Source organism: Pseudopodoces humilis, chromosome 9, assembly GCF_049639895.1.
Source record: "Pseudopodoces humilis isolate 2021_Gansu_Grassland_sample_001 chromosome 9, ASM4963989v1, whole genome shotgun sequence".
Taxonomy (NCBI): Eukaryota; Metazoa; Chordata; class Aves; order Passeriformes; family Paridae; genus Pseudopodoces; species Pseudopodoces humilis.
Window position 1 is genome coordinate 22528711 of NC_142208.1, and position 9942 is coordinate 22538652.

The window sequence follows — 9942 nt, forward strand, 5'->3', positions numbered from 1 at the left end:
AGTTCTCTAATAAGCTAAAGGGATTGTGCTTGTTCAGCCTCTTACTCCAGGCTTCTTTCTGGAGGCTGCAAATCCAGTTTTGTGGCTTTCTTATGCTTGGTTTGTTTGTTTTTTTTTTTCCCCAAGATCCTTTTAAAAGCCTGGGATGGAGGAGGAGCTCTTGTACTGATATTGGTCCTGCCTTGTCAGGAATGCTGTTCCCTTTGTGCTTTCCCAGCCAGGGCTTGAGCTCCAGGACCATGTTGAGGTGCTGCTGCTTGTTCTGCCAGAAGGGAGAAGCCTATGGGACAGGCTTCTTCAGCAGCACCTTGTGGCCAGGAGCTACACCCATCTTCCTCTGCAGCCTGGGCCTGATGCCCTTCCCTGAGAGCAGGACAGGGGGAGACAGGCAGCAGTCAGCTTCTGAGACACCAACACCCGTAACCGGTGGCTCTGTGCCCAGCAGAACTATCTGTCTTTCTGCTTTCCCTTCTGTCCTTGGAGTCAGGGCCTGGAAAAGGCTGTAGCTAATTTATTTGGGAGCTCCATCTTACCCTATTGTTTTTCATTTGCATGTTGTTGCTTAAGTTAGTGCATGCCTGCATGGAACAGAAGAGTTTTATTAGCACAGAGAATGATGTTCACCTGAGCTGGAGTCCAGAGAACAGATTCTACTGCAACAACATCTTGTTAATCAGCTAATTAATCATGTAATGCAATGGAAACCCCAGGTAAGATGTCATCCTGCCCGAGAAAGCTGGCTGTGAGTCAAGCCTGCTCCCCACATATATATGCCATAATATGGCAGGGAGCAGAGCTGCACCATGGGGCCCCCAGGAGCCTGAGCACATCTCTGACATGGGGCAGGTGCAGGGTGCTGTGGGTTGTGCCTTCTGCAGCTGCCTGCCACAACTATTGCAGTTACCAGTGGAGAGGCACAAGTTGAGGACCTGGAGCCGTGCTTGGCTTTTGCTGCTCAAGCTGGAGGTGGCTTGAAGGCTATTTCTTCACCCAGCAGGCTCTTAAACCATGCAACTTCTTCCCGCAGTACCAGTATTGAGCTGCACTTGTGCATGACATTGTCACAAAGGGATTTACCCTTGCAGATACCAGCTCGAGGAGAGGCTGGCAGGACTAACAGATTGCCCCCAGTGCTGGCTGGGACAGTTGCAAATGCCCACCCTGATTCTTGAAGCTTAAAATCAGGGACAGATATGCCTCATGAGGCTGTGCCCCCAACATCCAGATGGACCACCCCATCATCCAAGCACACTGCAGTGCCTTTCAGGTTCCCCATTCACAGCTGGGATTCCTCACACGCGGTGCAGGGATGGGAAAATCCTCCTGGGGACAGCAGTGTAAGAGGAGCTTTGGTGTCTGCTGAAGTGATTGGCAGCAAGATAATTAAGTGTGGAATTTTAAAATGCCAAGGGACCACTCCAGCTGAAATCCAGTCAATTAAAAAAATATTACATTAATTCCTAGTCCCCTCAGCACTCCAGTCTAGAGTTTCAGTTATTTCTAAGTTGTCTTTCTGTAGTTGCTACCTGAGCACAGCAAGTGTGCAGGGCCACGAGGACCCTGGCTGTGAACACGGCAGCTGCCTTCACCCACAAAGGAGGAAAAAAGGGGAATAAAACTGCTCTTACCGTGTTTATATTCTCTATTTGTCCTTGAGGGAGAGCAGTAATAAAAAACACTCAAGCCGAGATGGGAATTGCATTCTATGGTGTAACTCGTGCTTCCTGGAGCACTTGGTGCGGCCTCTGCAGGCCGGGGGTCCGTCACGCACCGTGTGCGTTTCCCGCAATGGCGGCTTGCGGCCCCGCTCTGCTGCCGTGCCGGGGAGCTCAGCACCGCGCCTCCGGCCTACAACTCCCAGCACGCCGCGCGCCGCACGGGTGGCCGTTCCCCCGCACCCGCCCACTCGTGCGCGCGGATCGGCCGTTGCCCGTTCGAACCGGCCAATAGCGGCGGGGCGGTGCCGCTCGCAGCCAATGGCGTCGCGCAGCGCGAGCGGGGCGGGGCCGAGGGGGTGGCGCGGCGGGCCAATGGGCAGGCGGAGCGGCAGGTATGAGATGGCGGCTGCAGCACCGGCGGCCGGCGGGGGCAGGAAGGAGCGGGACCCCAGCACCCCCCGGCCCCCGCCCCGGCGGCGCCCTCTCCTCGGCCCCACAACGCCGTTTTACGGGTCGGGCACCCCGTACCAGTCGGTGGGCTTGAGCCGGTCTGTGCGCCTCTGCCCGCCCACTGCGGCGCTGCCCGTGAGAGCCGCGCCGTACCCGCTGCCGCGCCGCCCGCCCGTGCCCCGGCACTTTAACGGAGCTGTCGGGCTCAGCGTTCCGGCGGCTCCGGAGCTCGGCCGAGCCACCGCGCCGTCCCGCGGGGGTCGCGGTAGAACTCGGTGTCCCCGCGGTGCTCGTGTTCCCGCGGGCTGTGCAGCATCCCGATGCTGCATTGCGGGAAAGCGCCGCCCGCTCCTCTGCAAGGGGAGAGATCCCGCCCCGGGCAGGGGGTGTTCCCGGGGGGGTGACGGGGCACCGTGCCCGCCGTGCAGCTCTGCCCGGCCCCGCTGTGCGGGGGCCCCGCCGGGCTGGCTCGCTCCTGCTGCAGCCGCAGAGCCGGCGCCGAGCGCTTGGCAGTTGCGGGGTTTGGTAGGGTGATGGCACTATATGGACTTGCTTCGCATCCAGCCCTTCTCCTTCGCTTTGTCCGCTTTGCGCGCGTTATTCTGCCTTTCCAAACGCGCAAGCGATGTCAGCTTCACATAGTTCACCTTTAGCTCATACTTCTGTATGCATCACCATTCTGTTCCTGCTACAATAAAATAGCAAGGTCTGCATGAGCACCTCACTAGAGCAGTGTTGTGTCGCATGATTGTTAAAAGGCTGCAGTACCTTCCTTTTTTTTCCCCCCTTTTTTTTTTTTTTCCTCCTCCTGTATGCGTGCTGTGCAGCTGCACACTGCGTATCCTTTAAATGGAAATTCTTGTAGATGAATAAACACAGTTGAGGGCTGATGCCTGATGCTCAGCCTGATTCACAGTGGCGCCGTCCGGCTCACTGCTGAGTGGGACCCATCCCGATGGCACTTGCTCTGCTGGTCTGGCGGCACCGCTGTGGTGCCTGGGTTGTGGCAGAGCATTGCCCTGGAAAGAGGGATGAAGAGATGGTGCTCATTGCAGCGTATGTGGGCAGGGAGTACCTAAAATGCTGGACCTGGCCAATGGATGTGTATGCTCAGTACATCTGATTCTGAAAATCCCCTTTTGGATAAAGCATTTTTAACATGGCCTGGATCAGCCTAAATGACTAGATTTTTTTTTTTTTTCTATGTTGGCAGTTGTCCTTAGGATGTAATTCCCTCGCTCTTTATCCCCCGTTCTCCACAAGCGATTGTGTTAATGCAAAGCCTGAAGTACAAGTTTTCCTCCAGCACCGCCTGTCACCCACAGGTAGCGCTAGAAAATCAATCTCTTGCTTTGCTGGTCTGTCACCACACAGGCCGCAACGCTTGCGCTTTTTTGGTGCTTTTGCCCCCGTTTCCTCTCATCTGGAGAGAAGTGCAAGTTAGCTAGTAAAGCTTGCATGCTGTGCGTGTGGTGGTATAGCATGCTGGCTTAAAGACTGGAATTAAAAGCTGGTTGTCCTAAACTCCTTACCAAACGTTACTGAACGCAACGAAAGGTGATTTGTGTGGGTCTCTCTCTTCTGTTTGTGGTCTCTCTAACCTCTGCCTAGTTCTTAATAACTGAGAATGAAAATTGCAGTGTGCCAGAGTGCTCAGCTTCAAAGGAGAAACATCTGCCTGTTTAATGAATGCATTTAATGTTGGACTCAAGCAGTGCCTAAATGCTTTGCCAGGTACTCAAGTTGGCCATTTGATATGGTAGAAGGGAAACAACAATGGGTCTACATGAAGCTGGAAAAAGCCATAAAGCTTCATGCTAAAATGGTTTGATAGAGTGGCACTGCACAACTGGACATCAAGAGCTCACATTGTAAACAGGTTATGAAAGGAGACACAGTTGCCATCTGTGTTTTACTGGAAATAGGAAAATGTTCACTGTCAACATGACTTGATGGCAAAAAATCAAAGTGACTTGCTGAGGGTCAGGCAGAGAAAATGGTTGATTTTAGAGTTAAAGCCAAGTCTGAACACATGGCTACTTTTCTCTGAAGATAGCCTGGGAGCTGGGGACAATCTTATTCACACATTCCCTTTTCCACAGCCCTCATGAGAATCTTTGAGACCTAGACTTGTATTTGACCCCATACTCAGTCCAAGTCCTGTGAGGTACCCATCTGAACTGCACTCAAGGGCATGTTGTATTTGCAGTATTTTGATATGTTTGCATGTAACACCCTGTCCTGTTCCCATCCAGGGTGGGATGGGCTTTGACAACAGGATCCTTGTTCTGCTACACTTCAGTTTATTGTCTGTTTGCATGAAGGGGGAGCATTGCTTCCCACATAGCCCAAAGCAGCGTCAGGGTCTCCTTGCCAGCCTGGTCGTTGCCTTGTTGCTGTGTGCACATTTACATGCCTATGAAAATGTCACAGAGCTTCCTTAACACTCCTTTAAAGGTGCCTGGGCATTTAGTTCAGTCTGAAACTGAAGTACTGAGTGCTAAACACTGCTGGGAAATCAAATGCCTTGTCCTAAAGGTCAAAAGTCCTCAGTGTGTGTTGATTTAATAAGTGACATGAACAGCTGGAAAGGAGACAGGGCAGCATGGAAATGTTGGCTAGTGTCAAATGGTTGCACTGAAGTCGAGTCCATCTTGGAAATACTGTCCCTCTGTATGTTGGGTTGGGCTCCTGGTCACAGTTGAGGCCCTATATTTTCCAGTTGTTTTGGACCTAGCTTGTTCTGTAGGATCTCATTTTCACTTGCCCTTCAGCTGGAGGCAGGAGCAGGGAGCCGAGGCCCTTTCCTTGCCTTGCACTCGGCTGGGTTCAGGCACAGCCCTGCTGTGCTGCTGCTGTGGAGGCTGTTACCAAACCTGCACTGTGGTCCTGGAGACTGACACCATGGGCTCCTGTGCTCCCAACTCACAGGGGCCTTGGAGTCAGCATGGGCAGAGAAATGGGAGGAGGTGTGGCTGCTTGGTGGGATAAATAGGCTTCACAGGTCTGGTGTGTCCCTGACCTCTCATCCTGGTAATACATTACACTTACCGTGGTGTCTGACAAGAGCATTGGGCCCTTTGCTCCAAAGTGCAAAACCCTCATTCCTTGACTCCTGGCCTTTCTCACCTCTACACTAGGTAATTGCAATTAAGCCATCTAGAGTTTCCTCATAAATTTTATTTTCAGAAACTATAGATAGCAGGGAATGTGATAAGCTGCTTAATAATTGCCTGCCAGCTGGCTTACAGGAACTTTTAATGTGTTTGCTTTTGGCCTATAAAGCTCTAATAATTTGGACTCCAGCCAAAACATCCTTTCTTCTTGAGCAGTAATGTGGCAGCTCTGATTTTCAGAGGCAGGAATTTCTCCAGGGAAATGGCATTATTTTCCTTTTTGTTTTTCTGGAGCTCATGCTCAAGGTTGAAACATAGCTTTATGGTTTGGGACTTCCATATGGGCATTCCTACAGCCCTGCTTGCAAGCTGTCTTACAGCAGGAGACAAGCATGCTGTGGCTCTCTGTGCCTTGGAGAGCAGGAAGCCTTCTAGGGAACATCCTCACAAGCTCTTGGGGGTTCCTGGAGCTCTCCTCACGCACATGCCACTCTGCATTGTCTTGAGTGGCCCCTGGAGCATGTATAAATATATCACAGTTCCCTGGGCTCTGCAGTGAAACAGTTGATCCAGACAGAGATGAGCTGTCAGGCGGGATGGGAAGAGAAGCTGTATCTCACTAGAGTTGCACAAAGTGACACTGTAGGTTATTGTCATATGAATTCTGGTATCTGTGTACAGTATTCCAGTTTTTGACATCCTAGCCTGCCCAGATCCCCTCCAAAAGCCCTAGGCCCCCATATTTCTCAGTTTGGTGAGTTAATTGGGCTGTTTTCTGTATCTCTGTCTCTCTGGTGCCGCATGCTGTGCTGCTCTGTGGCGGGCCCAGCCTGTTTATCTGTGTGCCTCAGCAGCCCTGACCAGATGTCACCAGCTTATTTAAATGCTGGCATGCATCCAGGTGTTCCTCATCACAATTCCAGCTTGTAAGAGTTTACACATCTGGAACAAGGGATGTGGCCTTTGACATACTCAGTGGTGTCTGCAGAGGACTGCTGATGAGGAGGGATTTGATGTGCTATCATCCTTTGCAAACACCACTGTGATATGAAACACAGATGCAAAGATGCAGCTTGTTCACTGCACCTTTGGAGCGTTCACTACGCAGAAGTGTAGTGAACAAAACCAAGAGCTGTGATTCCTGGATACCTTTGTCCTCTGTGTTTGCCAGGCTGTGACAACAAAACCTCACCAACAGTACTGTGAGGAGCTGGCTGTGGGTCCTGACCCAGGTCTCAGTATCCTCTCAGTCCAGGAAAAGCAACTGCAGCCAAGCAAACCTGTGAGTGCTGCAGCACACTGTACACAAATTGTGGTGCTTTGCTCAAGCACTGGTCTACAAACTGATGGTGGGATGGGATTCCCAAATGTGTTTCTGGGCACCAGCTGGTGCTACCAAATTTGGGTATCATCTTGTGAGAGGGCTGGAGGAAAACATCCATCCTGCCTTGCTGGGTTGCTCTGAGTTCCCAGACTGGTTGCTTCAATAGCTCATTAACTTTGCTGTGTTATTTTTATGTGATTGCTTGATTTTTCATGTCACAAGTAAACCTGATTGTTATGGGTTGCTGTTTATTGATGGTAGACCTGCTCTGAACTGGACACTAGCTTGGAGCTACTGGACTGAGAAGCATCTAGATGGTGTGTCTTTGCTGGTCTCTGAACTCCATTTCATCCTGCCTCTGAAGGATGCCCTAGGACTCTTACCTTCAAGAGTAAGGGTGACAATCAGAGGTGCATGCAGCAATTTTGCACTGCTAGAGGCCGAGGAGGTATAGGTAGGACTGGGCCATGCCTGTTATTGACTTCCATCCAGTACACTCAACATGAGGAAATAAAGAGGATAAAGACATTTTAAAATGAGAAGAGCAAGGGAATGCTCTCATTATTGGCAACAGGAAAGTTCCCAGCAGCACACTGGGGATATAGCAGACAGATGTTTGGTGGGAAATGGCTGTGGGGCTTCCTCAGGCTGTGTCCCACCCTGCACTGAGGGTCTGGATGTGCCACACAGTGCCCTGTGGCACTGCCAAGCTTCTCCAGCTCCCTGGCACAGCTGGCTTGTCTCTGCCTCACCAGCAGCTCCCAGCAGTGCATGGAGCTCAGCTCTTGCTGCCCCATGTCCCAGCCGTCCCTGCCTGATAGCTTTCAAACCAGCTCCTTTATGCTCAGTCCCATATCACCCCTTGTGCAAAAGCTGGATTTCTTCTAAATGTCTGCAGTGTGACCTGATTATTTTTCCTGTCCTTCCTCGCCCTCCTTTTTAATAGTGTCTACAGAAAAGCTGGCAGAGTTCAGTTATATCAGTCATGCTGACTGATAGTGCTGCCTCTTCTCTTGGGATTCCTTTTCTTTTCTGTCCCTCCAGCATTCATTTCAGATTTAGCTATCAGCCCTCTAAAGACAGGGTACTGCCTTTGTTCTGTTTGTACAGCACAGAGCACAGCAGAGTCCCCAGCTGTGACCGAGGTTCCCAATGCCACTGTGATAAAAGTGAGCAGATCAGTAACAAGAAGAGGCAGCTGCTGCCATCTAAAAAGATTCAGTTTTGGTGCTGGTTTCAGTGAAATCAGGATTGGATCTAAGGCTCTTCTATTGCTGGTCCCAGTAGGAGTTTATATTAAAATAGAGACACAAATGCATTGACAGTTATGAGAATCAGAGTAGCATTCCTATTTAACACTGTTTGACTGTGTTAATCTGATTTTAAGGCAGACATATGAGCTTGCAGATCTTTAATGTAAAATTACTGGATTTTTGGTGGTAGCTGTCTTTCTGCATTTTTTACAGGGTCTTGGGTAGTCAGCTGAGCCATCGCAGAGTGTGGGAGCACCCAGACCTGGGGTGGTGGCACTGGGAAGGAGACTTGATGAGGAGCAATGCAGTGAACGTGAAGTTCCTCTCTAAGCCACCCCTCGGTTCTTTCCCTCCTAGCACTAGAAGGCATCTTGGTGCTCTGATGTTGTGATGGCTGATTGAAGTACTGCTTGATTGACTTTAAAATATTCCAGTGGCTATTATTAAAAATATCACAAAGAATTCACTCAGGTCAAACTTGAGAAATTTCCTGCTGAAATGCAAATTTCTTGATGTTTCACGTATATCAAGCTGTCTTGCTACTGCTGTTTTCTTTGACACTGGTAATATATTGCGTTTTCATTTTCTTCCAAAGCACAGACCCCCCCCACCCCTCCCAACCCTTTTATCTTTTCAGATAGGTCCATCTCCCCCAGGTTCACATCACAGATGTGTAGCCAATGTTGCCAAGATCTACTCTGAGTCCTTTATTGAGACAGAATTTGAATTCATAGATGATAGCAGTGACATTGGATAACCAATATACCTGGTTTCCAAAAGGTGGCCAGGAGTTGTATTAGTTTCAGGTTGTTGAGCACAGGCTACCATTAAATAACAGCAGCTTTCTTAGCCAGCTCTTTGCTGTTTAAATTGTATATTATTATCTGGTTCTCACAGCCAAAAGGCTGAATCACTCTGTGTAAGCTATTTAAATGTGAAGAAAGCAAAGCAAAAATTAAAAAGGCAGTGTTATCTCATAAGGCTTACTTATATCTAGGCTAGAGACAGTAGGAAAGGATTGGCACCCACTGTGCTGTGCACTGTGTACTCATCACAAAAGGACTCTGCCCCTCAAGACCTTATGAGTATAACCCTGGGCAAAAATTACTGCATGTTTTTCTTGACATTTTTCAGACGCTTATCAGTCATCCTATGGAGAGTGAGGGTGCCAAGTCTGAGGCCTGAATGTGATCTTTGTTACACCATCTTACAAGAATGTCAGTCTGAAGTACAGCCCTCAAAGCAACTTTAACTGTGAAGTCACTTCTAATGTCTCTGCAGTCCATTCCCATTAGACTATTTTTATTTTTTTATTCTTTTTAATATAGGAAATAATTTGTCTTCTAATCCTTTTGTACTTAAAATGATTCCATATAATTCCACTATGGTTCTTTCATCTCTGCAAAATCTGGGATGGCTCCTATCTGGCTCTGGAAATACTGTCTTCAGACATCCTCATTAATTGATTCCTTACTCTGGCACAACATAGGAAACAATGCTACTTCTCCCTCCCGGGGGAAATCCGAGCCTGTGCGCATCTGTCCCATGTCCCTTTGTGCTTAGCCAGGCAGAGAATTGTTCATGTTTTGTGTTCTTCAGCACTGCCTGCTTATCACCCTGCTCTTAGTATTTGGTAGCAGCCTGGCTCTTTCTTATAATCTAAAGATTTTGTTATTATAGAGGGAGATTTTCTTCTATTATCTGCGTTATATTCAAAAGCTCTTTAATCCTTTTACTCCTATATGGTATAACTTGTCTACTGTGGTGTGTCTGAAGCACTGGGCCTTAGTGATGACATACAAAGTGTGCAAAATGGCACTGGAGATGGATTTTGCCCACTGAATTAGACACATCAGGCTCCTCTGAAATCTTTAGCTTTCAGTGTATCCACTTTCTCTGCTAGGCAAACACAGCTGATGCCTTGCCCCAAAGGTACCTCTTCCTTTTCTTTCTTTCTTTCTTGCCTTCTGTTCTCCTTATGCTCTATTTCATGTTTCTTGAACCTTTCTTATGTCACATGTATGGACTTAGAACAATATCAAATCTGTGAAAGCCACTAAACCAGCTCCATCTCACCTATCCAAATGCAAGCTTGCTGCCACGTGAAGTAATCTGCCTGCTTGCAGAGCTCTTGCACCACA